Source organism: Mus musculus, chromosome 6, assembly GCF_000001635.26.
Source record: "Mus musculus strain C57BL/6J chromosome 6, GRCm38.p6 C57BL/6J".
NCBI classification, from domain to species: Eukaryota; Metazoa; Chordata; class Mammalia; order Rodentia; family Muridae; genus Mus; species Mus musculus.
This window is the reverse complement of record NC_000072.6, coordinates 148,097,958-148,124,288: the sequence shown is the minus strand read 5'-3', so window position 1 is coordinate 148,124,288 and position 26,331 is coordinate 148,097,958. Positions and strand designations below refer to the sequence as shown.

At 42.1% G+C, this 26,331-nt stretch overlaps 1 protein-coding gene across 3 annotated transcripts in view; it reads right to left on the bottom strand.

Annotated features, from left to right (window-relative positions):
* Window positions 1-26,331, bottom strand: part of Far2 (fatty acyl CoA reductase 2) — a 135,343-nt gene that overhangs the window by 58,470 nt on the left and 50,542 nt on the right. Inside the window, exon 1 of one of the 3 annotated variants that reach the window (XM_006507070.4) lies at window positions 14,627-14,903. The exons of the other annotated variants lie outside the window; for them this stretch is intronic. The gene's annotated coding sequence lies outside the window, so the exon portion shown is untranslated. Of the gene's footprint in view, window positions 1-14,626; window positions 14,904-26,331 lie in introns of those variants that run through there. 3 annotated transcript variants of the gene reach the window in all.

The following is a 26,331-nucleotide window of genomic DNA, read 5'->3' as shown; positions in this document are numbered from 1 at the left end:
AAAGGCTATACTCAACAAAACTGGAAAACCTGGATGAAATGGACAAATTTATAGACAGATACCAGGTACCAAAGTTAAATCAAGATCAGGTTAATAATCTAAACAGTCCTATATCCCCTAAAGAAATAGAAGCAGTCATTAATAGTCTCCCAACCAAAAAAAGCCCAGGACCAGATGGGTTTAGTGCGGAGTTCTATCAAACCTTCAAAGAAGATCTAATCCCAGTTCTTCACAAACTATTCCACAAAATAGAAACACAAGGTACTCTACCCAACTCATTCTATGAAGCCACAATTACTCTGATACCTAAACCACAAAAAGACCCAACAAAGATAGAGAACTTCAGACCAATTTCCCTTATGAATATCGATGCAAAAATCCTCAATAAAGTTCTTGCTAACCGAATCCAAGAACACATCAAAACAATCATCCATCCTGACCAAGTAGGTTTCATCCCAGGGATGCAGGGATGGTTCAATATACGTAAATCCATCAACGTAATCCAGTATATAAACAAACTCAAAGACAAAAACCACATGATCATCTCGTTAGATGCAGAAAAAGCATTTGACAAAATCCAACACCCATTCATGATAAAAGTCTTGGAAAGATCAGGAATTCAAGGCCCATACCTAAACATGATGAAAGCAATCTACAGCAAATCAGTAGCCAACATCAAAGTAAATGGTGAGAAGCTGGAAGCAATCCCACTAAAATCAGGGACTAGACAAGGCTGTCCACTCTCTCCCTACCTATTCAACATTGTACTTGAAGTCCTAGCCAGAGCAATTCGACAACAAAAGGAGATCAAGGGGATACAAATTGGAAAGGAAGAAGTCAAAATATCACTTTTTGCAGATGATATGATAGTATATATAAGTGACCCTAAAAATTCCACCAGAGAACTCCTAAGCCTGATAAACAGCTTCAATGAAGTAGCTGGATATAAAATTAACTCAAACAAGTCAATGGCCTTTCTGTACACAAAGGATAAACAGGCTGAGAAAGAAATTAGGGAAACAACACCCTTCTCAATAGTCACAAATAATATAAAATACCTTGGTGTGACTCTAACTAAGGAAGTGAAAGGTCTGTATGATAAGAACTTCAAGTCTCTAAAGAAAGAAATTAAAGAAGATCTCAGAAGATGGAAAGATCTCCCATGCTCATGGATTGGCAGGATCAACATTGTAAAAATGGCTATCTTGCCAAAAGCAATCTACAGATTCAATGCAATCCCCATCAAAATTCCAACTCAATTCTTCAACGAATTAGAAAGGGCAATCGGCAGATTTATCTGGAATAACAAAAAACCTAGGATAGCAAAAACTCTTCTCAAGGATAAAAGAATCTCTGGTGGAATCACCATGCCTGACCTAAAGCTGTACTACAGAGCAATTGTGATCAAAACTGCATGGTACTGGTATAGTGACAGACAAGTAGACCAATGGAACAGAATTGAAGACCCAGAGATGAACCCACACACCTATGGTCACTTGATCTTTGACAAGGGAGCTAAAACCATCCAGTGGAAAAAAGACAGCATTTTCAACAAATGGTGCTGGCACAACTGGCAGTTATCATGTAGAAGAATTCGAATTGATCCATTCCTATCTCCTTGTACTAAGGTCAAATCTAAGTGGATTAAGGAACTCCACATAAAACCAGAGACACTGAAACTTATAGAGGAGAAAGTAGGGAAAAGCCTCGAAGATATGGGTACAGGGGAAAAATTCCTGAATAGAACAGCAATGGCTTGTGCTGTAAGATCGAGAATCGATAAATGGGACCTCATAAAATTGCAAAGCTTCTGCAAGGCAAAAGACACCATCAATAAGACAAAAGGCCAACAACAGATTGGGAAAGGATCTTTACCTATCCCAAATAGGATAGGGGACTAATATCCAATATATATAAAGAACTCAAGAAGGTGGGCTCCAGAAAATCGAATAACCCCATTAAAAAATGGGGCTCAGAGCTAAACAAAGAATTCTCACCTGAGGAATACTGAATGGCTGAGAAGCACCTGAAAAAATGTTCAACATCCTTAATCATCAGGGAAATTCAAATCAAAACAACCCTGAGATTCCACCTCACACCAGTCAGAATGGCTAAGATCAAAAATTCAGGTGACAGCAGATGCTGGCGAGGATGTGGAGAAAGAGGAACACTCCTCCATTGTTGGTGGGATTGCAAGCTTGTACAACCACTCTGGAAATCAATCTGGCAGTTCCTCAGAAAATTGGACATAGTAGTACGGGAGGATCCAGCAATACCTCTCCTGGGCATATATCCAGAAGATGTCCCAACAGGTAAGAAGGACACATGCTCCACTATGTTCATAGCAGCCTTATTTATAATAGCCAGAAGCTGGAAAGAACCCAGATGCCCCTCAACAGAGGAATGGATACAGAAAATGTGGTACATTTACACAATGGAGCACTACTCAGCTATTAAAAAGAATGAATTTATGAAATTCCTAGGCAAATGGATGGACCTGGAGGGTGCCTTGCTAAATTCTTATCTTATCTGGAGAATGTCCATTTGTCAGAAGAGTATTCTCTTGCTTTTGGTATGAAATGTAGCCTGTACTAAAGATTTTTATCTCAGTGAGATTCCCTGGATCTTTCTGCAGACCAGTTGAGCCACTGGCTCCGTCTATTGTAATGCGTAATTAGTTACTGAATAGGTTAACTTCCTTGCTGCCTTCTCACAGGATTCTAAGCTGGGAGGCTTCTGGGATCTTGGAACACTAGGGAAACTAACTATACAGAATTAATCTTTTTTTTTTTTTTTTTTTTTTCGAGACAGGGTTTCTCTGTATAGTCTTGGCTGTCCTGGAACTCACTTTGAAGACCAGGCTGGCCTTGAACTCAGAAATTCACCTGTCTCTGCCTCCCAAGTGCTGGGATTAAAGGCAGAATTAATCTTAAGAGGCATTTATAATAAAATATTAAAAGAGAGCTCGTAGATCAATACACCAGACTAACTTGGGAATAGAGTAAGAGCATGAGAACGCCAAAACTCCAGGAGGAGAGCTTCCTTGAAACTCTTTGCCTCATGAGTGGCTTTTAGGCATCACTGCCTGTCAAGCTGACTCTACTGGAGTGCTGTGGCACCGTTCCACATACTTGTACAGACCATGTTCCTCTCAACTGAGCTCGTACTATTGAGGGGAACAACTGAGAGACTGAATATACAATCAGGGGAAATTTAACAAAATGGAACTTTGATCTACAACCTGCAGCAACTCTCCTGAGAAGCCATCCCTTTATCTACAATGAACAATCAGGAAGCTAAGCTGCTAAGACAGCAGGAAGCCAGACTCCTATCAATGGCGATAACTCAGGAAGATAAATAATAAATAATACTTGCTACCAATTAGTAACTGACAACCCTCCTAGTATCTGCTGTCACTTCAGCTTAGTCAGGAACCACAGAGGGCCAACAGTGGCCCTGGCCCAGCACACAGGCCTGTGCTTCTGCCTTGCTTAACCCCCAGGGCCACTACAGAGTGCAACTCCCCAGAACTACAGTAGAGTTTCCTTTTCTACTATTGCACCTCTCTGCAGCCTGCTTAGAGTCTGCTGAAAAGGCGTTAAAGCTGAAATTCACCGTGCACAGACTCACAGGATGCAGAGGACTCACATGCATATACTCACTGAGTTAGAAAAGGTAAAGTTCCCCGCTTGACGCTGCTCAGAGGTCAGGAAGAGCTACTAGAACACTGACTTTAAGAACACGAGGTTTCTGTTTTGGGGATACCTGGGCTGCTGCTGTTACTGAGCCATTCAGTACCAGGGAAAGGCTCCATATCCACAGTAACTTCCCTTCTTGTTTCTCCAAAATTCAGAAGTTTTATGTCTGATCCTGAGTGAAATCCTCCCCAGGAGAGGAAACACATGCACTGGAATAGATTGCTAAGTTTCCGACTGCAAGCATGAAGTCCATGACACCCCACAACTGCCACCTTCAGCTGTCGCAGTGCACACTGGCTGATTCGATTATCTCTCTAGAGAGAAGCTAGAGAAGAAAGTAGAGTGTTGGCTCAAGCTCTACCACATACCCAGGGCACTCAGTATGCCCATCAGCCATTTCCCTGTGGACAAGACACTCACTGAGGAGCCTTGGCATCTCCTGAGGAGAGACAGCATCAGGACTTATCAGACCTGGGGCGGGATACACAATGGGGAAAGAGCAGCTGTTTGCTTGGCCAGTGTGTGCCTTGTTTCTTATTCCAAGTGTTTATACTAGAGAAAGATAAAGGTTTTAGGTTTTGTACAGCTTGTTAGAGAAGTATCTCAGACTATCACAGGAAAGGAAGCATTGAGAGCATCAGGCTACCATAAAACCTGCAACCACCTCCAGTTGTGCAAATAGAGGAGATGAAGGGGGTTGATCCAAGTAACACATATTTAAAATTTCCACAAATTATTCCCATGTCTTCCTGAGAAAGTCTTTGTAGCTTGTTGTGGATTGTGGATCCCTAAAATTACACGAGAATCTACATGTCCAGGACCCTAGTCCCAGTTGGTTTTGATTGGTTAATAAGGCTGTTAGCAGCCAATGGCCGGGTAGAGAAACGGAGGTGGGACTTTAGGATTCCTGGGCAAGGGATGGAGGAAGAGGAGCAGAAAGGGAGAGAGCCCCCATGCCAGGAAAGGAGTAGATGTCATGTCTGAGAGATTCTGGGCAGAGAACATAGCCATGACGTAGGTACTTGGGAACTTAGCCCAACAGGGCTGCAGGTCTGGGTCCGGGGCAGCCAAGGTAAAATACAGGTTTTAGTAATAACTCAGGAATATTGGAGGGGAGAGTGTTAGCCATGTGGAGGTTTGGAGGTGACCCAATCATTGAGTTGTTTAAGCATATTAAAATATAAAGTTGTGTGAGTCTTTTTCATTCTGGAGCCCAGAACACTGGGGCAGGTAGCAAGGAAAGCACCGCAGCTGCTGCCGGGGTCGATTTGAGTAGCCATATTTAGGTACAGCAACAGTTGCTTCCCATGAAATATAAAACAACTATTCTAATTGGAGCCACAGAGCACAGAGCACTCACACAGCATGCACAGTGGTCTGGGAACACTCAGTGTAGTGCTCACATGTACACACAATGGACTAGGCATGTGCTTGATGGCAAGGGGCTCCTTTCTGCATGGGAAAAAGACCCAATCCTGTAAGAAATTCAGAGAAACAGAAATCTTTATTAGTACATAACCAGCCCTAGCTAGCGCATAAGAGGGTCTATCCTTGACAAGATCTTCCACAACTTATATGTGGTGAGAACCTTACATAGAGTTTCATATAGAGGCAGTCTTTAGGTTCCCACCCAAAGTAATTTTCTGTGCAGTTAAGTGAATTCAAAGACACAAAGGAGCTCAGTTACCCTAAGTAAATAACTTGCTCTCAAAGCAACTGACAACCAATGTAATTTCTTCAAAACAGCCAGACAAAGGTTCACTTCTGATACTAGTAAGCAGCTCTAAGGAGTGAGCTTGCAAAAACTTAAGTAAACAGGTTCTAATTAAGTCAGAAGTATAACTCTTTCATCTTTCTATATTATCCAGTAACAACCTGTGAGAAGGCTACCTATCTTAAAGTTATGTTTGAGTAACAATTGAGTAGAGCCTTTTAGGCTTAATTTCTTTTCCTCTTCAGCCACCTGCACGGTGGACCTGGGCACGCAAGATGGGGAGAGACACAGACTTCACTGTGGAGTTAGAACCAGACCTTAAGCAGACAATGGGCAAACAGGCAAAATGTCCCAAGTCTTAAAAAAGGACAAACTCTCAAGGGAAGACATTCAAAAGTCCAGAGGCACAGGAAGAAGTTGTCCATCATTACTGGTCAGCAGAGAAATGCAAGTTGGAACCACAAGATAGAACCCGAGTCCATTGAGGAACGCTCTGAATGACGAGTGCCGGTAAGGATGTGGAGAAAGAGAGTCACTGTGGAAGACACTGAAGCAGAAGGATCGTAGGATCAGCAAGTCAACCTGGGGCTTATATCTGAAGAAAATGACGACAGCATGACACAGAGGCTTCTGCACTCCGGTGATCTCTGCAGAAGCTCACAGCAGTCAGAAAACGGAAGCAACCATTTACCCTGAGTGTACAAAGGTGGAACCACACTGAGGGGGTAGTAAGCCCAAAAGGAATGAGATTTCCTCACTTGACACACTATAGATAGGGCTAGATATCATTAAGTCAATCAGGCATCAAAGGCTTCATGATCCCGCTGTATGTGGAACCCAGCAACAGGAGAGTGTAAGGGAAGTCAGAAGAACCTAGGGAGAGTGGAAAGGCTGGGGACAGGGGAGGTTGGTCAGTGGGTGCCATATTGGAGTCAGGTAGGAGCAAGAAGCTCTGGGATAAGGTTGTATAGCTGGTGACTTGCAGATAAGAGCCACAGACTATATCTCACATTTGACAGGAGGAGGGATTTGGAGAGCCCCAAAGATTACTTGAAGAGATCAGTGTTTGACCAGCTTAAAGCAGCATGTAGGAGGAACAAGTATAAATCATTAAATGGGAAACTTTAGTGATTTTTGTGTATCTGTAAAAAATTGAAATGATTAGCACTAGAGAGTTGGCTCTGTATGTGAAGAGCTTGCCTTGTGAATGGGAAGACTGGAGTTCAGATCCTAAGAATCCATATAAAAAGCCAGGCACAGAGAGGTTCACCTGCAAGCTCAGGGCTGGGAGAGAGGAACCAGTGCTCCCTGGAGTTCTCGGCCAGCCAGTCTGACTGGGTCAGTGAGCTCCAGGTTCAGTGAGAGACCCTTTCCTAAAAAAATAAAAATCAAAAAGTGAACATACCTGATGTCAACACCCAGCCTTCACATGAGCATATCCATACATGCAGCAGCCCACAGATATAAAAATGCATTCATGTAAACACTACACACACACACAGTTAAGTAGTTATAATCAGTGACATTTCTAGCACTTTAAATGAATGTATATTTTATATCCATGGTAATTGTACCATTTCTTAGTTACCGCCTTAAAAGATATTTATTATATGTATGAGTGTTCTGCCCATGTATGTATGTATGTATGTATGTATGTATATGCAGCATGTGTGTGCCTTCAGAAGCCAGAGAGGGTGTTGGCATTGGATCCCCAGGAACTGGAGGTACAGACAGTTGCGAGCTGCTCTGGGTTCTGGGAATTGAGCCAAGGTCCTCTTTGAGAGCCACTAGTGCTCTTAGGCACTGATTCACCTCCTTCGCCCTGTTGCCTTCCCCACAGTTGATGGTTAATAAGCATTATACCTAGTTTCATTCCAAAGAGGAGCAAGGGCACCTGAGGGCAAGGGAGAAGAAATCTCTGAGGGTCAAGTTAATGCCTCCAGGAAAACCTGGTGCTGGATGAAATAATCCCTGTTCTTTGGTACACATGCAATCCTGCTACCTCACACCTTCCAGAACACATTTCTGCCGGTGGGACTCTTGGGAAACAGCAGGGTCTGTCATGGGAAGTGGGGAGGAAATCAGCAGAGGGAAGAAGAATCTCAAGGAAGCAGAATTCAGAGGGAAGACACCTCCAGAATCCTTGGGATGTGGAAAGAAGCTCTTACCAGAATGTATGAAGTGGATCTGGCCTATGTTGCATATTAGAGGATGACCATGTCTGCTGCTGCGGCTTTCAGCATGTGACTTGTGTCTCATCACACAAGAGATGCTGTCTTAGCTCCTCTTCCTGTCACTGTGATAAGCTCCGTCAAAAACAACTCAAGCGGGGAAGAATCTATTTCTGCTCACAGTTCTGGGTCACAGTTCATCATGGCAGGGAATCACAGCCAGAGAAACATAGGGGGTTGGTCAGATGGCATCCATAGCCGGGAGCAAAGAGAGATGCAAGCTTTGTCCACCCTGAAATGGTCTGGTGTCTCTTGCCTAGGGAAAAGAGCCACGCACACCTAAGTCTACAAGTATCAATCAAGGTAATCAAGAGAGTCTCCCCCAGGCATGACCAGGGCCAGTTCTCCCTGGTGATTCTAGCTTCTGTCAAGTAGATAATGATCAGTAATATCATAGCTGTGTACAATGGCAGGAATACAGTATTTAAACTACTTCTGTAAGGGCATTCTTAAGGGAAGTCACCTGATGGACATACAGTGACCCGGGTGCAGCCTGGAGTCACCATGTCATCTGTGGTAAGCTTCACTTCGATATTTCTCTTGTGGCAGCACAAATACCAACTCAGCAGAAAGGCAGATGGCAGATCACTGGTTCTGTGAGAGCAATCTTTACTCTGGAAGCCTCAGCTCACACTTCATATTGGAAGTTAGTGTCTCAATAGCTTCCTTGTGTAGTTCAGGCCTGGTTTTTGTAGCCAGCATTTACTGAGACAAGATCTCTAGCAGTCCAGGCTGGCTTTGAACTTACTCTGTAATTCAGGATGACCCTGAACTTCTGATCCTCTTGTCTCCATCTCCAGCCTGTTGGGGTCACAGGTGTGTACCACCACAGTCATTTTAGGTCACACTAGGGATCCAGTTCAGGGCTTCTGGGCATGCTTAGCAAGCACTCTGCCAACTGACTAATGTCCTCAGCTCCATCAAGGTGAGCTTCCTTTCATTTGTGTTTGGAGCTCTTCAGGTGGGAGATGCTTATTGTACTTGTGAGCATAGAAGTCCTTTAATCATATAAATGTACCAAAATAAGGCAGCAAAGAGGATTCCTCACACATTAGGCTGGGCAAGTAGTGACCAGCAAAGATCACAGTCATCCTAACCAGCTTTGACCAAGGTAATGGCGCGGCTTTGGTTTAATGTGGCTATCATCTTCTTGCTCTGATTGTACTGTCTCAGAATTTTAGGCATTTCTGGCTTGTAGTTCCCAAACCAGAAACTAAAAACTAAAGTTACCAACAGAACCAGAACCCCTGCTTTTCTTACCTATGCCCAGTTATCTGGCTCAGGTTACACTTTGGTGTGTCAAGAAATTGAGGCAGCTCTTCTGAATATTATAAAATGTTACTGTCATAAAGGATATATGTTCAACTAGTGAAGCCCTCAGCTAGAAGACTGACTTCCCTAAGGAAGGCCCTCCCCTTTTAAACACAGCCTAGAATTTGCTACAGTTTTAGAGAAATTATGTTGTTTGACCGTTTCATTTTCACATGACTAGAAAAGTTGCATTAATTTCATTTTGCTCCCTTTGTATCCACACCTCCCCAGAGGCTCTCCCAAAGCACCATCCTTCCCAGACAGGGCTCTCCCAAAATGCTAATAGGTGCTGGAAGCTCTGGCATGGTTTCCAGGTTAATTTCAGAGGAAAGATGTTAACTCCTGGAAAACGCACACTTCCTATTGGCTTGCTTTCTTGCCGCAGCTCAACAATAGTTTTCAGGTGGAGGAATTGTGGGGAAATACTAAGAGATACGTAAGAGTACCCTTTCAAAAAGCAGAGCGCTGTGGTGGTGGCATTCCCTGTGAACATATATGACAGTATTTTCTAACAGGCACTTGAGAAACTCCAGTCATTGTTTGCAGTATCACTGTGACTTAGAGTCTTTGTTTCCCTTCTGCCTGATCCTGTTGTTTGGGTTCCCTGGAAATATCTTTCCCAGGTCTTACTGACTGTGACTCTCGCATCCAGCCATGCATTTGGGAGGCAGTTATGGAAGCCCATTACACAGCAGGCACAGGATAATGGGAGTGAGGGGAAATGACTGATTTCTGCTGTGTAAGGTGGAAACAAAGGCTGATACGAGAAACACAAGGCTCAGAACAGTACTGGCAGCTGACAGTGTGTGTGCAGATTGTTAGTGCTGCTACATGCACTCCGGGGGAACCACATACCCAGCTCAGTACTGTGAACACACAGGTATAGGAAAAGTAGCTGGCAACACAAGGCAACTCTTTGGGGGAGATGGTGAATAACTATCGTGTATGAGCAGGGCTGTGAGGATACTGTGAGGGGTGGGGGTGTCATGGAGGAGTCTCCAAAGCAGAGTGCACCAAACTGTGTGTGGAAGGTTAAAAAGGCAGTAACGGCTGTGAACACAGGTCACCTGAAGAGATAAATCTCATTTGCAGGCTGTGTGCCCTTGAAAGGTAGCAGGAAGGCAGAAACATGAGTGTGTGTGTGTGTGTGTGTGTGTGTGTGACATTTAGAAAGCTGGTTAAGTTATAGATGGTAGAAAGAGTAGGTCAGAGAGGTAGAAAATGGAGACAGGACTAGAAAGAACATGGCCACCATCATGTGCTTCAGTGAAGGTATGGTATGGGAGCAGGGAAGGGAGGCCTCAGTACTCCTCCACAACTAGGTAAGCAGGTGAGTAGCTAGAGGAGACTGGCTGCTTGCTGCCTGAGGAACTTAGATTTAAAGAAAAACAAAGGTCTGTGTGTGGCCCCATTGGCAAAAGCACATAGGAGGCAGAGGCTGGTGGATCACTAAGTTCAAAGGTCTACGTGGAGAGTTCCAGTTCAGTCAGGGATACACAGTAAGACCCTGTTTTACAAACTATGAAAGACAGGAAGGAGGGAGAAATGGAGGTAAGGAGGAAGAGAGGAAGGAAGGAGAGAAAGACGGAAAAAGAAAAGAGGAAAGAAAGAAGAGAGTCAGTGTTCCAAACCTTACCCCCTAGGTTTTTGTATGGATCTCATAAGAAATACCAGACTCATTCTGGACATTCACACCTTGGCTTATTTTGCTTTTCCTTCAGCAAAAGGATCAAAAAGCAAATTCCATGGGGCATGATGACTGGAGAGTGTGTGAATTAGTCTGCCATGCTCAAATAAACCGAAGCTAGTTCACCAATGGTTTCTAAAACTTACTCTTTATGGGGCGGGAAATTCTTTTTGAAACATCCTGTAGCTGGGGGAAGATTTGGTGGTTAAACTATGAGCTATGCACACATGAAAACTAGTAACTGTATCCCCACAAACCCATGGAAATGCTGGGCGGCTCTGGTGGCCCATCTGTAATCAAGCCTTGAAAGGTGGACATAGGGATCCGCAGAGTGAGCTGGATAGCTAGACCATCCATATCACCAAGAACTTTGCTTGATTGAGAGACCTTGCCTTAATGAATGAGGTGGATGATGGAGGATGGTTCCATGTACACACACACACATGGGAACACATGGGTAGACACATACATGTACACGTATACACAGGCACATGCATGCATACATGCACACACATGCACATGGGAAAAATAGAAAACAAGCACTGTGTTCTACCCTCAAAGAAAGTCAAGTGGTAACTACAGACAGACCATCACTGACTGTATACATGGAAGAGGAAAAACAACAACCAACCAAACAAATAAAACACCTTCCATAGTTTCTTTGCATTTTTTTGTCCCTGATATATATTCTTTCTTTTATGGTTTTCTTTCTAGTACTGAATGCTGATAGATACATCTTCCCTGCAGGGAGATTAGTAACCACCAAGTATTATACCAGATGAATCATAAAAGTAATCATTTTATAGCAGGTATTCGATAGGAAGTTTTCTGATATTATATAACTCATTTGAAATTTAAATCTTCAAATTAAATGTAATTCGGAAAGTGTTGTTTTTTAGAAGATATTGCCCCAATATTTTAAGATAAAAAGTCCTTTTATTTTGCTTGTTTCATGGAAATAGGATAAATAAAATCAAAGGCAGATGTGGGACTATGAGACTATTTTGCTGAGAAGGTAAATGAGATTAATAAAAACAGTAATGTTTGGAAAAAACCTACAGAAGTCTGCAACCCTGAATTTAATTCCTGGAACCCTTGTAAAGTTGGAAACAGAGAATCAACTCTACAGAGTTGTCCTCTGCCACATGTGCATGACATATACAAAGATAAATAAGTGAAATAATGTTTTTAAAGAAGCTAATTATTTTTTACTTTAGCAAGTTATATCAATTGTGATAATTAGTTTTTATTGACTACTTGACACAACTCAAAGCCACCTGGGAAGAGGGAACCTCAGGTGAGACATTACCTCCATCAGACTGAGTGATTGTTCTGGCTAATGACTGATGATTGATATGGGATGGCCCAGCCCACTGTGGGAAGCACCATGCCTAGGTGGAGGGTTTGGGCTGTGTAGGAAAGCTTAGCTGAGCAAGGGTCAGAGAGCAAGCCAATGAACAGTTTGTCATGGTTTCTGCTTCAAGTTTGTGCCCTGACTCAAGTTCCTCAATGATGGACTATGATGAGAAGTGTAAGCCAAATAAGTCCTTCCTCTCCTAAGTTGCTTTTGGTCACAGTGTTTTATCACAGCCACATAAAGAAAACCAGTACAACAATAAAATGTATGTGAGTTGGGGCTGTTATTCTGTTCTAGTCTTAAATCCTCTGCAGGCTAGATTTTAATTGTTATGGGAAGCTAAGTTTTTAAGACAGTCTTCTTTGCACATCCTAGCTAAGGGAGTGCTGTTAGGACATTTCTGGTTTGGAAAATGGATTGATTGGTAGACAAAAACTGTGCAGAACAAATGAAAAGTTGTAACGTTCTTAGAGACACGATGTTAGAAAAAAGATGGCACAGAAAACCTGAAGTAAATGCTGTAAATACAAGAAGTATCGGCTCCATTGAGAAGAAAGTTACACAGAGGGATAGAGGAAGACTCACTGCTGATCTGTGTGGCCTCTGTGCAGCTCCCTTGTGCTCCCTCCTCCTTCCTTCCTCCCTTTCTCCTTTCCACAGCCTCTCCCCTTTCTCTCTCAGTTTAAACTGAAGAAAGTTTTCAGAGCGTATGTTACTAAACTAATGCAAGCACAGAGGTTTTCACTACGGAAACCAGAATGACATCTGATTTCTTGCTGCAAATATCTTAAAAAAAAAAAAAAGGAATAGCAAGGGTGGTTGCACTTATTAAGCTCTTACTATGGGGTAGCAAGGGTGGTTGCACTTATTGAGCTCTTACTATGGTGTAGCAAGGGTGGTTGGCTGACTGAGCTCTTACTATGGTGTAAGCAACATCTCCCACACTGTGTCATTATTTTATCAGAGAGTCCTTGCAGTAACTCCAGGAGATGGCAGAAGACACTGCTTATCCCAGAGGGTGTAAAGACCTTGTGTAAGTCAGACATCAGGGAGAGTAGGGCAAAGGGTGAGCACTTTCACCTGTATGCATGGTTAGTCAGTTTGGAAATGAGATGAGAGAAACTGAAATTATTTTTGGAATTGAAGCAAACTGTGGGCTGGATATGAGATGCATTAAAATGACATGTGTTGAACAAAGCTGTGACCTGTGTGGTTAAGGGCCTTCCAGGGCTGCTCCTGACTTCTGGCATTAGACTTCCTTGGGATTTCCACATCAGCCTTTGTCCTGATACCTTACTGAGTCACTACAAAGACCAGGGATCTTCATAGATTCTGATAACACCCCCCACCTTGAGACAGTGTCCCACAAGAATCAGAGCTGTTGAGAATCCAGTGGCTCTCATCCAGATTTCAAATTGAATAAATATTCACGTTAATTACTTAGAACATTATGTCATTGGTGTTATCATGCAAATTAATCTTTGATCAAAAACACAACCCCCACCTCCAGCGTTTGCAGTGACAGCTTAGACTTTTTGTTTGTTTGTTTGTTTGTCCCAGCCTCTTGTGAAGACATCTACATAGCACCCTGCTTAATCTTTATAACAACCCTCCGAGATAGGCAGGCATCATCTGTATAGGAGAGGGAACTCAGGCAACAAACCGAGGAGTGGCTGGCTGCACTTCAGTTCTATACACTCAAACATCAGTCACTCCACACTGTCAGTTGTTCTCTGCAGTTTAACCCTGGGATAGAGCTCTTGAGATTACTGGTTACTGCTAGGTTTACTCAATTACCACCATGGTGTGTACAGAACTCGAGCGTGTCCTACAGAGAGGTGGGATGGCAAATTTCCATCTGATTTCCCCATACCCACAAGAGTAGGAACAATCAGCCTTCTGAGTGCTTTGAATATCACTAATTAATAAGAAAACCACAAAACCAAAAAAAAAAAAAATTCCACTGTCAGATACAAGCTGGAATATATAATCTGTGCTTTGGGTATGTAAACTAAGTTCTGACCTTTAATTGATTTTTATGCAAATTTAATAAAATGATCAAATGAAATAGAAATGTAATATTCTTCCCTGGAGCTCTTAAGATCTCTTCTTTAATCTGTGTTTAAATCCCACACGAAGCCCCTCAGACTCTAAATGTGCCCCAGATGTGCCAGAAGGAAGCCTTGGTGTGGCACATGTTCGCATGGCAGAACTGGATTTCAGAGACTAGAGACAACAGCTTTCCTCTCCCCCGGGAACCCCTCCCCATCGCCTGACATACAGGCCTCTCAAACTTTTCCAATTTTGTTTTAATTCAAATGCTTAACCTTCAGCAATTAATTGGCTCAGACTTCACAGCACAAAGCGAACCAAGTGCTCATTTCCAATCAGTAGAGAACAAAAGAACATTGTGGAAATGTTACACAAGAAATTAGCCATTCTTTTGTTTTGTTTTGTTTTGTTTTGTTTTGTTTAAAAAACAAAAGGTCTAAAGAGCTATGGTAGAGAGCAATGAAATGTGGAATGAGTGAAAGACACCAGTGTGCACCCCCAGACCCAGCTTGTCATGACTACAAGTTTGCCTGTAGCAACCTCTGAACCTCCACATGCTGCTTTGGTTTCTCTTACCTGTCTGTCTGTCTTTCCCCCTTTCTGGCTTGTGTTTCTCTGAGACCAGAAGGTGTGGATAAGGCTGAGTAGAGAATACAGCAGAATTGAAATCACCTCCAAAGAGTCTTTCACAGCATCTCAGGAGCAGCAGTTTTCACCACAAGGCTCCAGAAGAACGAACGGTTCATTGCACCATTATATCCCCCGCCTGTGTTCTAGATCTCCCCCAGCTGAGCTTGGAAGGCTCTGTGGGCTGGGCTTGCCTCGGACACCTGCAATCCTCTCTGTATTGTGACACACAGACAATGCCTTCTGGTCCTAGAGTGTTGCCATTGCAGCACTCAGCACACCCGGGTTTGAGAAACACAGCCTTCGTATCTTTCTAGAGATCAGGAACAAAATATGCTGTCAGTCATCTTGTGAACTTAATCAACCAGTCATTCAGCTAATTAAAGGAAGGACTGATAACTGGCCCTCTATGACCACACACCACACTGGACTTTGTAGATAAGGAGCTCAAAATGTGCCAAAAAACATAGACATCCACGTTTGCAAACCGCTGCACTTTGCCTTGCTCTCCTGGCTCCGTGTCTTGTGTGTTTACTGGGAAAAAGGACACGTTTCACAGACTCACACCAGCATAACACCTGAGAGCCCTCTCAGTCACCAGGGTCTTAAAGCCACTCACATCCTAATGTGCTGTGACTGAGTAATTTGAACAGGCTTTGTAATATCTGTGTGCTTCAGCCTTCTGTAATCCTGAAGTGGAGATAATATAGTCCTTCTATGTGAATACTCAGCAAAGATTAAAGGGGTCGATTTCTGGAAATGAATTGGGACAGGGGGCAGCAAATGATCAGTACAGTATCAGTATTTCAGTGTGTTTGCCATCTGCTGAAATTAAGACTTCCTAATTTTCCTTTGGACATTTATGTGTGGGATTCTATTAAAAGATTCCATTCAGAGGAGCTCAGCAGGTGACAGTCCTCTATAATAGCATCCAAAGAGGAAGTTTATATTCCAGAGCTTACATCTGTCTGTCTGTCTGTCTATCTATCTAATCTAATCTAATCTAATCTATCAATTAATTAATTTATTTGGTCCAGGGTCTCAGTATTTAGCCTTTGCTGACCTAGAACTCACTCTGCAGATTAGCCTGAACTTGAACACTCAGACTTAATCATGCTTCTTGCTCCCTGGTTATTGCAGAGTTAAAAAAAAAAAAACACCTCTTACATTCTCTGTGTGTATGCACGCAGGTGCACCTGTGTTTGCAGGAGTATGCACAAGCATGTGGAGGCCAGAGATAAATCTTGGCTGTAATTTCTCAGGGACTTTTCACCTCATTTGTTGAGACAATTTCTCTTAGCAGCCTGGAACTCACTGTTGAGGCTAGGCTGGCCGGCCAGCAAGCTTCAGAGTTCTCTTGTCTCTGCCTCCCCAGGGCTGGAATCATAGTACAGGTACTTTGCCCCATTGTGTTTTTATGGGTTCAGGTCCTGGAGCTTTACACAGCTAAAGCATTATCATTACTGTGGTTCCAGTCCCATATCTAGCATTCTTAAGTCAGCCTCAGGAGTGGGTGAATTTTCAAAAAACTCTGTCCTTGACCAAACTTCTACCAGGGTCCACTAAACCTAGTCTTAGCAACAAATGTTGCTAGGCTACTCTTGACATCTAATAACAATTTATTTCCCACATCATCCTCTTGGATATTCCAAACAGCTTCCTCTTACCAGCGGCCCATCTTCTCCTCCCTACTGTCTCCAAATACCTGCTTGTGTTTATTTGTATTTGAACTTGTATTCACTCTCACCTACTGTAATACGGCTTTGAAAAGGTGTTAGGATAATTCTTCTTTAGTAATCAAAAAGTCAAAATGTCAGCGTGACTAAAGTAAAATTGATTCTCTACACAGGGCAATGGGGAAACATTTAAGGTTAGGGGAGTTTATGATACTCAGGCAGATCTTCTAAGGAGGGTGATGGAGCGAAGAGCAGCAGAGAACTAGGCCGCACAGGAGTGAAAACTGTCTGGGGCATCTGTCCACAGTTGTGTTCCTCATAGACAGTAAAGGGCTTGGAGACAGAGGAACTCAGGGTCAGCCTTGGCTATATATCAAGTTCAAGAACAGCCTGGGCTGCACGAGGGCTTGTCTCAAAAATAAGATAAAGAATGTTTTATGGTTAACTCAGTTGGATGAGACTTGGTGACAATTATTATGAGTGGTGTCTCTCCATCCTGTACCTCCCCACAACCTTTCAACATTAAGCCTAGAGTATGGAAGGATTGACTGTGAAATGGAAATCAATCACCTTAAATGGTTGTGGTTTTTCTTTTTCTTTTTCTTTTTCTTTTTTAATTGAGAGGAAAGCAACTACATAAGGGAGTTGAGTTACATCTCAGTTTATCTTGAAATATGTTAGAGAAGGAATTGAATGGAATAATGACATGTGTGTTTTTCCATTTGAAAACAGTCCCTTTGTGTCCAGGATACTTTGTTCAGATTTCAAAGATCATAGAAGATGAGAGAGGAGTGTGTGTGTGTGTGTGAGAGAGAGAGAGAGAGAGAGAGAGAGAGAGAGCAGGAGAGAGAGAATTTATGAATAGAAAAATGTGTATTTACATTATTTGCTATAAAAGATTTAGTATTTCAGTAGGCAAGACACTGCTTTCCCAAAAGAAGTGCCTATAACTGGTAAAACAACCTGGATGTGAAGCTCAGAGTACGGAGTCTTTCACACTGATGTCAAGCCACCTGTTAACATCACTAGAGACACAGAGCAAAGCCCTTGGGAAGAAGAGCTCCGTTCCTGTCACAGCAACCAAACATCCTCTGTGCCCAAAGACACTTACCCTAGTCTTGGCTGTGAGGCAAGTTCATAGCAAGTTCACTTGCTAAACTTTCAGTGTATGGGAAGACACCAGCCAGGCCAGCCACTCTGTTTGCCTCTCTCAATCTGTGTCTGACACCCACCACCAAGGGCAAAGCATGGGTGTTAGTCTCAGCTGTGTTTGGAATTAGGTCTGTGTAGGACTTAGGGATTACTATCTCTGATTACCCTACTCCTTGTTACACTCCCTCGTCCTGTGTGTGTGTGTGTGTGTGTGTGTGTGTGTGTGTGTGTGTGTGCCTGTACCCAGGCATGAATGTGTGGAAACCAGAGGTAGAGTTCGTGTGCCTTCTTAGACTTATCTAATGTCTCTCACTGAAATTGGAGTTCAGGAATGGGCCGGGTTAGCTTGCCAGAGAGCTTCTAGGGGTCTCTTGTCTCCCCAGCGCTCAGATCATCCTTCCAAGAGCAAGATTTTGCATGTGTGCTGAGGGTCTATGCTCAGGCCTTTATGCTTGTGCAGTGAGGAGCACTTTTCCTGCTGGATCATCTCCCCAGCCCTTCACAGTATGAACTTAAGCCCCAAGAGAGAAGAGCTGCTTCTAAATTTTTATTTGATTTCTGAAAGGAAAAAAAAATCTTTCTGTGTCTGAACCATAAGAAGTACTAAAGTATTTACTACTACTACTACTACTACTACTACTACTACTCCTGATAAAAACCAAGGAAGTCATAACTTTCTTTTGCTGTGCTCAAGAATGCAGGAGCTTATCTACAGATAGCTTCGTGATCAGTGATGCAACCAGCTCAACCGTGGCTCCTAAAGGGGCAAATCGCCATGGGTTTTAATTGTTCCTTTTCTTTTTCTTTCTCGTCTGTTTAGAGTTGCGACATTACTGAAGTTACCACTGGGAAAGCATTGCCACATACGGTGGTTTGAGTGAGTTGGTCTATAGTGTCGTTCAGGTCCTGTGGTGTCGTGTTAACTGCTACTCCTGCTCTCACGGAGCACAGCTTCTGCTGGAGCTGCCCTGTTTCCACAACAGTGTGTTTGTATGTAAAAGCATGAAGGAGACACATGCCCCCTGCTGCAGATACCTTTGCTAGTCCATTCCTCCAGAGTTTAGAGGGTGCAATGGTTTCATTTAATTTGAAACCAGGAGGCTTTTAAAGCAGTATTTTATTTTTTTTAAATTTTTATTTATTTATTTTTTGTTTCAAATTTTTATTACAAAATTGTAGGTTCAGGTTGAAGCAGAAACCGAGCAGACTTCATCATCAAATGTAGAGAGGTCCTATCAGAAAATATTAAGCCGTGTTTCAAGCTAAAAGGCATTTGGAAGAAAACCTTTTCTTTTAAATACCCCAACCAAATTTCTTTACCAATTTAGATATTTCTTTTTTCCATACACTGAAGTTCCTGATACCTTTTTTACCTTTTTGAACTCTCTATTGCGTGTCTACATAGTAGGATTCAGTGATTATTCATAAAATCAGTTCATAGTTTACATGAGGGTTGGTTATATCTGTTACAAATCTTGACCAGTTGAAATTCTAGTCTATAAATTTCTATGGAGGTCATGACTTTTGTAAACGATGAATAAAGAATGGAAAAGCTAACTGTGTATGCATCTGCTCTCTCTTTCCTCTCTTTTCATGCTGTATGTAGCCGTTCACTTATGTCTTAGATGTCTTGGCAAACCACCCTCTGGTGAGAATATAAAGGATATAGAGGCAGGGCATGGCCCATTTCTATACATTTTCATCTTCAGCACAGGGATATCATGTTAGACATTGTGATAATCTGTCTTTTATAAGTTGACATAATGCAGTATTTTTAAAGATGCCGTTGCACCGTCTCATGATTTCCAATGTTTCTAAGGAGAATTCACACTTTATCTCTTTCATGGCTTTCCTGAATATATTTTTTCATTCTAAAACTTTTTAAAAAGATTTTCTTTTTATTATTTTCTATTTTTTTCTAGGTCCTTTCATTGTTTTTATCCTGGTTGGCTTTGCCTGAGATGAAACTGACATTTTAAAAATTGCAGCCGGGCGTGGTGGTGCACGCCTTTAATCCTAGCACTTTGGAGGCAGAGGCAGGCGGATTTCTGAGTTCGAGGCCAGCCTGGTCTACAAAGTGAGTTCCAGGACAGCCAGGGGTACACAGAGAAACCCTGTCTCAAACCCCCTTCCCCCTCCCCCCCCTCCCCCCAAAAAATTGCATTGTCACCTTCGTGGTGGCGTTTCTTCAAATGTTTCCTCTTCCCTGGTCTTTTTCCTGCTCCCCATCCTCCCACCCCAAGACTTCAAGTTAGGAATTTGTAACAGTTTGCTGATATCTCTGCGTTTGCTCTTTGAGTCTCATTGCATTTTGTATGTTTTATGTTGGCAAAGCTTATCTTTGGCTTCGCCCACCCTTTCTTCCTCTAGGTGGCGCACTTTCGAGTCTACCTTCATTTTGGAAACAATCTACGGAGCTCATTCTCCTCCCCCTTCTAATTCTTTGTTTTCTTTCTCCGAGTTCTGCACTTTAAGCCACGTTTTGTTTCTCTTCCTTTCATTTCTTTAACACACTTCCAATGTTTATTTTAAAGAGCTTGCCTATGAATTTTATCATTGCAGTCTTTTATGAGCTATTTCTACTGAGTTGTTAGCAACTAATTTTGTTTACTGTTGAGATAGCTCAGCAGGTAAGGGTGCCTGCTGCCAAGCCTCATGACCTGAGTCAACCCTAAGACCTCCTCCCACAAGTTGCCTTCTGACCTTTATACATGCACTGTAGCATGAGTGCACCCCACATACAAATAAATGTAATTTAAAAAATTTAAAACTATTGAATCAAAAAGCAAACAAACTTCCCCAAACCTGCTAGAACCTGGATGCCATGGAGAGGTTATAGGGCTACCTGACACTGTGCATGTGTTTATGTGCCTGTGTGCATGTGTGCATATGTGTATTGCATGTGTGTATACGTGCGTGTTTGCATGTATGTGTGTATATGTGTGAGTTTGCATGTATGTGCACATGTGTATGTGGGTGTATGTGTGTGTACATGTGTATATGTGTGTGAATGTATATGTATGTGTATGTGTATATGTGTGTATGTGCATTTGCATGTGTACCTGTGTGTGTGCACATGCATTTGTGTGTGTGCATGTGTGTGTGTGTTAAGTGTGTGTATTGGAATATTGTACTTAAAAGAGCCATAAAGACCATGCCTGAGTAGATGTGTTTCTGCCAGAGATGGCAGTGTACCTTTTCTCTGTTAGACAGCTAGCAAGAGGTTATTCACATCAACTCAATTAGGATTTCTGTTGTTTTCATATTTTAGAGACAGGGTCTCAGCTATAAGTTAGATTGGCCTTGAACAAACTATGTAGCTCAGGCCAAAACTGACCTCATTGCAATCCTCTTGTTCTCTATAAGCTCCTGGGATTTCAGGTCTGATCTCCATACCTGGTTGCCAATGAAGAACTGAGCTGCATTGAGGCTGGGTTGACACTTCGGCAAGTTTAACTGCTGTCTGCTTTGAGCATCTTTAGGAGTAAATCTGCCCCATATGTGTTATGGGCTCCTGCCTCTGGTGTGACTTTGGGCTTTAGGCACCTTGAGTCAATGGACATCCTCCTATACCTGTCCAGCCATACCCTTAGCACACCTGTAACATACCTGTAGCACACCCTCAGCACACATCCTTAGCACACCCTCAGCACACCCTTAGCACACCCTCAGCACACCTGCAGCACACCTGTAGCTTCCTCTGTGCTTATTAGTGTGCCCATTTCTCATCTCTGGATTTTTACTGTAGATTATTCTCATCTACTGGTTTGGAAAAATGTTTCTAAGTGTCTACACCTCCACCAAACACGTTAAGCCAGAATGTTACAGTCCTTTCCACTTTAACACATGACAGATAGAGGTTGACTTTGCTAACTGGTCTCATCTGTTCTGCCTGCAAGCCACTGGAACTATCAAGAATCATTTACATTGTGCAGAAGCTCGCTCCATGATGCTTTGACAGGGCCAGTGTTCCTTTGTGATGTGAGTTTAAGTCATTTGGGATCATAGTAGGAGAACACCTGCCTTCCATGCCTCTGTGTTTTAAGGACTAAAATGCCAGGGATTTGTTTGAAATGCGGTGCAGCATTGTGAGAACTTAGGATATGAAACTTCTGATAAGCAGAAGTTCTAAGTCTCCTGTCCTGCCTTTTCCTATTGGCTGGAGGTGGTTGTGATGCAGGGGTGATGGGGGGGGGCAGAGTACAGGGGTGGAGCTATCAGGCATTTAAAAACACCCTGTCATAAATGTGTGCTCTCTGAAAATTTGTTCAGGTATTTCCCTTTTTGAGTTGTGGATGCACTGGTATGCCCAGTAGAAGACTGCAAAAGCATTAGAGCCCTTCTGTGGACATGGTGAACCATGCATCATTAAAGCCCTAATGGGTGATGGCCTGCAGGAAAACCCAAACATAAACAACCCATCAATTCTGATCGGTTACTTGAGGACATCTAGTAGATGATGTCCTGAGTAACATTGCTAATGGAGAGTGCTCTTCCAGACCCCCATGAAGAAAATTACCATGGAGTAGTCAGGAAGTGGATAACATCAGAGGAGAGGAGAGGTACTTTCAAGTTGACACCAGTTAGGCATCTCCTAACACTCAGACATTGGAGCATTGCCACAATCCTGTTTGGTGGCTTTGGAGACTACCTCAGACTGCAGTACTAACTTCCTCAATCAGAAGGACAGAGAACTCAGTTGAGGGAGTCCTTGAGCACAAAGTATAAATTGTCTAGGAGGCGGCTGAGGGGTAAACACTGACAGATGGTGTTCGGAAAGAATGAGGAGGGTTAGGAGTAACCACCAAATGCTGTCCTTGGAGACCACACTCAAAGAAATATAAGGAAAGAAACTTTTAAAATTCTTAAAAAAATAATTGATATGATGGGCATGATGGGACACACCTTTAATCCCAGTACTCAGGAGGCAGAGGTAGGCAGATCTCTGTGAGTTTGAGGCCAGTCTAGTCTACAAAGTGAACTCCAGGACAGTCCAGGCTACACAGAGAAACCCTGTATCCAAAACAAAAAATAATTAATAATTGATATATATCCTACATCTGTGCTATGTAATAACTTCCTGTCTACTAAATTTTTACAGTAATTCTGTTTGTAAGCCACAGGCACAGCATGAATGTTTCAGCCCTTGGTGAGCACAGAACCCAAAAAGACTTTAGGTTTAGATTTTAAAAAGTTAAATGATTACCACAGAGAAATTTTATGAAGCCATTACAGATGGTCTCAAAATGAAAGTGTATGTCACCAAGTTGCTTTTATTAGTACCTAATTAACTCTTTCCAAAAGACCCAAGATTTTGTGTCTTTGGCAGATGTATTTTCTATTTGATTGATAAACAGGTTTTTCTGTGGTCCTTACCTAAGCAGTACAGTACGAACCACCATAATAAAACATTTTGACAGCACTTTATGTATTCATGTCTTTCATATTTAAATCTTTCCAAACTCTTCATTCCAGTTTATGGCCTTTGTGAGTAAGCTCCATACTTACTTCTTCGTATCGATGGCCTAGATCCTCTGGAACGTGCCAAGTTCATTTCCACCAAGAAACTCCAAACTTGCTCTTCTCTGATTAGAATATTCTTGCACGAGACCTTAGCAGGTTTATTATTTATATATTCAAATCTCAGCATAGATGTCAGCTTCACCACTATCTCCTAAGATGTCACTAATGTTGATATATTCATTGACTTATTTTCCAGATCAACTGTCCCTTAACACTGTGATGTCTATGTCAGTAGAACACCAGCCACTTTTTTTTTGGTGACTCATTTCCCTAGCAATTCAGACACTTCCTGGACTATAGTAGAGATTAAAAATGAATTAGTGGTTTCCCTTTCTCCACATATATATAATAGGTTCTAGTTAATCCTGGGAAGAAACCTAAACTCTGGCTTGAGAAAATATTGCATCAAGAACTAGTATTATCAGCTGGGTGTGGTGGTGCACGCTTTTAATCCCAGCACTCAGGAGGCAGAGGCAGGCGGATTTCTGAGTTTGAGGCCAGCCTGGTCTATAGAGTGAGTTCCAGGACAGCCAGGGCTATACAGAGAAACCCTGTCTCGAGAAAAAAAAAAAAAACCAAAAAAACCCCAAAACAAAACAAAAAAAAAAAAGAACTATTATCAAATACTACGAACAATACAATGAAACATACAAAGGCCATTTTTGTCATAGGAATATATGGCCTTACTGGTGAGTTATGTTCAAATGTGGCTGAATATGCTCAAACATGAGAGTTTTATGAAGACAATATAAGAGAAAAATCCAAGTCAAGGAGTTAAAAGAGTAATTAGGAAGTGGAATGTGGCATTAGGTGTATGATCAATCCAAGTCACTGGATGTTTCCTATAAACTGTTGGTTCTAGAAGACTTCTGCCTCGAACTGCCATGAATTGGCCATTTTGGGCCTATTTAAAAAGAACTGGGTGAAATCAGTTGAATGGTTTATTTCAAGACCTTAAACATATGCAAGCTGGAGATAGTTTAGTGTGACAGAGAACAGGCTGGGTAGAAAACAGTGGAGGGGAGGGTGAGGGAGAACATCTTTTGTTTGTTTGTTTGTTTGTTTGTTTTTTGATTTTTCAAGACAGGGTTTCTCTGGATAGCCCTGGCTGTCCTGGAACTCACTTTGTAGACCAGGCTAGCCTGGAACTCAGAAATCTGCCTGCTTCTGCCTCCCAAGTGCTGTGATCAATGGCGTGAGCCACCACACCCGGCTGAGGGAGAATATCTTATGGACAGAGTAGTTTATCATGTCTGTCTGTATCAGGGATGTGTACACCTCTGTTCACATCTGCCCCAACCTGTGTTCTTTTTAATGTCCAATAGCCTTTGTAGTTTCTTTTTTAAAAAGATTTATTTATTTTATGTATATGAGTACACCATTGCTCTCTTCAGAGACACCAGAAGAGGGCATCAGATCCCATTACATGGTTGTGAGCCACCATGTGGTTGCTGGAAATTGAACACAGGACTTCTGAAAGAGCAGTCGGTGCTCTTAACCCCTGAGCCATCTCTCCAGCCCACCTTTGAGTTTCTAAAACTGAATGTTTTCCATATTGTTTTTATCCATAGAAATGCTATACCAATAACAACTATCATGAGACTTCTTGTTTATAGCTATGGGGATTTAGAGGCTGAGGGCTGTAGCTTTTATGAGAGTGTAAGGGGAACATCAAATGCTTCTGAGTAGTGGAATCATGGATCAAGTATGTTCTGAGGGGAATTTGATGGAATATGCATGACACATGGAATGGTGGGACTCAAGGAGGATCAATTAGTACATTATTGTTATTGTTAGGCAAGAAAGAATGAAAAGCCATCTGTCACTCACTGGGTAGAATGAACAGAGGGTGAATAAAAGTGACAACATAAGGCAAAAGTGACAACCGCTCATTATATGTATTGTGTGCCAGCCACTCTGCTACCTTATGTGTGGCTGTTTTGAGCCATAGTAGGTCTCTGACATTAAGAAAAAAACAATAAAACAAAAACCAAATATGCTGGAGGCATTCAGCTATTGAAAGCAGGATGGGACTTAAACTCAAGTTTGACTCTTGTAGAGCCAATATCTTTACCATGAAGCAATTCCAGCTGTCACGCTTGTGGAGGAAAGCGTAATTGGCAAGCACTGGGAACACAGAGTTATGGAAGAAAGATTCTGTGTGGATATCGTGCCTTCAGTATGGTAAGGGATACAGGTAGAGAAGTGTAGAAGGCAGAAATCAGACTGGGGATCTGGAATGAATTAGGGCTTGGTTCAGATTTAGGTGTTCACTTGTGTATGAGTGATCTGACACATGACAACGTATGTGGACAGTAGAGAAGTAGGTAGAGCATGATATTCTAAGGAGCACCGTGCTTAGAAGATAGCATATGTCATTACCAAGGCTAGAGAATCAAAGAGAGACAACAGAGGTAGGAAATTGTCATGTTGTGAAGCCATCAAGGAGCGAGGATGATTAAGGTTTGAGATTTAGAATTTTTTTTTTTGAAGGAACACATTTCTTTTAGTTAATTTAAGGTACACATAGAAGCCATGGATTTTAAGCATTTGCTTCCTATTTCAAGATCAAATCCTCAGGCTGCCATTCACAGAAGCTTCTATGAAAATATATGTGTTCTAAATACCCAGAGTAAAACATTTCTGAACATTCATGTATTAGGATGATCTTTTCTTAAAGGATCCTCAAAAATATCAGTTAAAAAAATGTGATATCAACCACAGATTTGTAAAGTAAGCTTTCACTCAGACCAAGTGGAAATGACTTAATTTTTTTTCTGTGAGAGCCAGGGGTATCTTCCCCACAAACAGTGGGTAGGTTTGGAAAGAGCATAGCTTTGAGGGTGCCTTTATACCCCACTCCTGGTACTTTTCTCACAAGTATTCAACTTTTAGGGGTCCTTCCAAATTTCACTCAGATTTATACTATATCTCCATTTTCTGGGGCACTAAGGTTTGTCTCAGGTGTCCTAGAATTCTATTTACCTTAAAATCTTATCTTTGTTCTTCATGGTCTTGTTTGTGAGAAGGGAAGACTGGAACAAAACTCCTAACAGGAAACTAAAGCAATTAGTTTGGTCATGAAGTGAAATGTTACAAGTCTATTAAAAACAGCTGTATTGTAATTAACAATCCTTAAAAATGTCGATATTATAAGTGGAAAAATATGCACAGTCTGCATTCTGGTTTAAAAAGAGTAGAGAAAAATATTCAAAGTTGTGTTTCCTTCAAAATAACATATGGTCACAAGCACCATGTGAAACAATTTTAGGATATGGTGCCTCACATTATGTCTCAGTATAT